The sequence below is a fragment of the Gopherus evgoodei genome, chromosome 4 (assembly GCF_007399415.2).
Source record: "Gopherus evgoodei ecotype Sinaloan lineage chromosome 4, rGopEvg1_v1.p, whole genome shotgun sequence".
NCBI classification, from domain to species: Eukaryota; Metazoa; Chordata; order Testudines; family Testudinidae; genus Gopherus; species Gopherus evgoodei.
Genome location: NC_044325.1, coordinates 116,711,981 through 116,715,878, shown reverse-complemented (window position 1 = coordinate 116,715,878; position 3,898 = coordinate 116,711,981).

Genomic DNA, 3,898 nt, shown 5'->3' with positions numbered 1-3,898 from the left:
CTTACATCGACACCCCCCCCAGTGTAGACCAGGCCTTACAGTGCATATTTTCCCATGGGATGTAGAGGAAAGCCCCTTTTTTGAGTGAAGCTGGTCTGGGCAAAGCGCTGAAGAATATAAACTAGACAGAGCACAATCTGGCTCTGAACTAGATGATCTAGCAGGGCCTTTTCCATCTCAAAGCACAGGTGTAAACCAGGGTAGCTCCACTGACTTCTGCTAAAAGCTAGGCTGACTTACAGTAGCTGAGGATCTGCTCCTAGAAGGCTGTGACAGAGCCTGAAGTCCAGTGATGATGGAGAGGTTGGTGCACTAGGGGAAGTATCTTTTCAGGTGCTGTGTATTTATACGGCCTACTGTATTTTCCACTCCATGCATCTGATGAAGTGGGTTCTAGCCCACGAAAGCTTATGCCCAAATTAATTTGTTAGTCTCTAAGTGTGCCACAAGAACTCCTCGTTGGCTTTTTTTAGGTGACATGGAAGAGAAGAGATTCTCTCTTGCCCTGCACCTTGTGTTGTCAATTGTTGTGTCCATCCCCCCACCTCACACAAAGGTGGGTTTCAAATGCTACTAAATCAGAATGGTAACTATTGCATCCACTCTTCCCTGGGCCAGTAGCAGCACAAGAATCTGGCCTGGGTTATTTTGGGCCAGTAGCAGGTCAAAAAACAGTAGGACCAGGAGTGAGCCAGAGCCAAAGGGAATGCTGGGACAACTTCCACAGTAAACAATTCTCATCTGGGATTGTATTGCAGTGGAGATGGCTTCCCGTTCCATATCCTCCTATATGATGTTGATTCAAGGTGACAGGCTCAGCAATTTGCTATTGAGAAATTTTTGTGATGTCATGGACGCTTTATGCCTTTACAGCCTGAGATCCTTTTATACAGATGGGACTAATGCTTGTCTTCCGCCATTATCTGATAAACTGTACGTATTCTAAGCCACAGAGACTTCCTTGTCTAACTCCCACCCTCTGCGAGGCAGCTGCTCCATGGAAACCCAGGTGTGGTCATTCAAACACACAGATTCAGCAGCCAAAGTATAGTAGCACCAAGGGATAGTAATAGAGACCAGAGGAGATAGATGAAACAAAATCCAGAAGATGATTTGTCTGCCTGACTTCAGTGGAGCTTGCATGGGTGTAAATGAGTTGGATTTTGCCCCAAATTTGCACCCTAGCTTATCAATGCATGTAAGATTCTGTTTTGCCTTTTGATGATGATAATGAGAGTCTTAAAACAGAATTCTGCTGTCAGCTACACTGGTGTCAATTGGAGTAACCCCACTGAAGCCGGTGGTGTCAGTGAAAGTTCAATTTGGCCACAAGTTTATAAATCAGGAGTGGGTGTGGTTGTGCATTGCTGTCAGACCTCTAAAAAAACAGACTTATCTTGATGAAACCCTGATACCATAGGAAGCAGAACAAGTGGAATAAACCAGAAGTCATGCTCTACTAAGGCCCTGCCCATGATGAATAACTCTCAATGCCATTTGACAAAAGCCAGGTTATTTAATGGTACCAGTCAGTGTCATTGGCACTAACATTGGAAAACGGAGAGCAGCATGCATTTTACCTAGATAGATAATTGGATTCAGACACACAGGTGGTGTAAATTTGGTGTCGCTCCCTGGAAGTCAACAGTGACATTGATTTACACCAGCTGAGAATCTGGTCCAAAGAGTTGATCCCACAGTCTGGAAGCACCTTGTTCCTTGGGGATTCCCAATGGCTGACACAAGGACTAGCTGTGATGGGCCGTAAAGTAAGCAATGGTATAATCACCCCTCCACACTGTAGAAAGATTCATGGCAGTATAAAGGCGGTACTAGAGGAGGGCTATAAGGAGAAGACAAAACCAAGCTTCTGTGAAGCCAAACCATAGAACATAGCAGGAAGTCTGTGGGGTTTTTAAAGTATCCCATGGCAGCGGTTCCCTGCCCCTTTGGGAGGATCTGATCTGCTTTCAGGCTGGTTACTGTACTAAGCCTGTTCAGTTTGGTTCTGATGGTGTTAGATTATTCTGCTTTCCTCCTATAAGAGGCAGAGAGAACCTGCTGGGGCAAGGGATCACTATTGATTTTATTGTGGGTTTAAGTGTAGCTGCTGGAGCCAGTGGGACCAGCCTCTGTCCTGAGATAGGGTTACAAAAGGCCAACACCCATGCCTGGTGATGAGCCAAGAAATAAAGATGACAATCTTATCTGTACTCCTGGATGCCACAGCTTTATTGCAGAGAAATGCGTGATCCATTTGGCTTAGCATGACAGTGATCAGAGAACCATAAAACCACTTTGATCATTATCTCAATATGAAACCAGGAGTCCTCTACTAACTCATGGTCCAGGTCCCCTCTCATTGGCCCAGGTGTGACTCCCACTGAAGAGAGTCGTATACCAGTGTCCCTGTGGATTTGGGAAAGGGCTCTGTGAAGGAGAAGTTACCTTCTTCTGCCCCACCAATAGATGAGATCAATGAACAAGCCAAGTGCAATACTGTTCCCAAAGCAGAGGACTATTTTCCAGTAGTTGCCGGCAGCAGCACATGCTAAAATCCTCTGTAAATTAATAGGTTTAATTCTTCATTGTGGTCTTTATGGTTAGTAAAATGCTGGATCAGGTCTAGGTCCTGCAAACACATGTGTGCTTTGCCCTATTGACTTCACTGGGACTACTCCCACGCATAAACTTAAGCATGTGCCTAAATGTCGGCAGGACTGGGGCCTGGCTTTGGACTCGCTAAGCCATAGTGGGGCACATGCCTGTCCTAAATTGCACCAGTGAAAATCAAGAGTAACGGCATTGATATCACAGCAGTGAGCCCCTGAGAAGAATCAAGTCTTAAATTAAAAACAATAAAGAATAAAATACTCCATTACAGTGTTACCAGTTTGTGTAAATAAACAGTCCTGATGTGGGGAGGATGTGACTAAGCTATGCTACCAACAAGAAATGTGTAATGGTCTTTCTCACTACGCTTGTTTCTATGCTCTCTAGCTCCTCTGGGCAGAGTGAGAGCAGAATGAGCTTGCAGTGAAGGGGGAAGCTGTTAATTTTGCCTGGGGAGTGAATGAGGCTCATTCAGTCTCAGTGGGAAGCTCTGTGCTTGCCTTAGTTTTGTGCCACTAAATGGTGGTGCCTCAGTGGTGTAACTAGCACTGGGATTTAAATGAGATTCAAAGCAAACTTCTGTGGCAATTGCCTGTTTCATGTCAAAACCAATTAAAATGGACTCTAGACTCTGCATCATTTTGAAGCAAAACCTGATGTTGTCACTGGGGACTTCCCCACTAATTAACTTGGGAGGGGTTCATCTGTAGGGAGAGCCCTAGGAAATTCACATCTGTTCAGCCATGTCAAGGGAGGCTTAAGGGTGTCTAGATCACTTCCAATGAGTTCTCCTGATTGCCCCTCAGAAAAACTGGAAGGAGGGGGCAGAAGCATTTTTGGAGCCCCCTGGCTGAAGAAAGACCTGGGAGTAGTGCTGGTGGCCTAATGGCTAAGGCACTGGCCTCTGAAGCTAGGAACTGTGGATTGGACTCTCCTCTGGAGTAAGAAGATATTTGATTTAAATCAATATCCGCTCTGAAGGAGATGGTCTAGCTTAACCCCAAGTTATTGGGCCCAGTGCAGGCATTACTGTGTGAAGCTTTATGGCCTGTGCTATGAAGGTCAGACTAAATAATCACGATGGGCCCAGCTGGCCTTAAAATCTATTTACTCTACACCTGAAGGCAGGAGGGGATCACAGAGCATATGTTTGTGAAATCTGCCAGCCACCATTGTTTGCTAGCAGACCTGTCTCTATCACAGCACAAAGAACCTGGGACCCTTACTCAGAAAAGTGGCTTCAAATTACCCAGTTTCCAGACTGGCAAAATTCACTTTGCTGAGC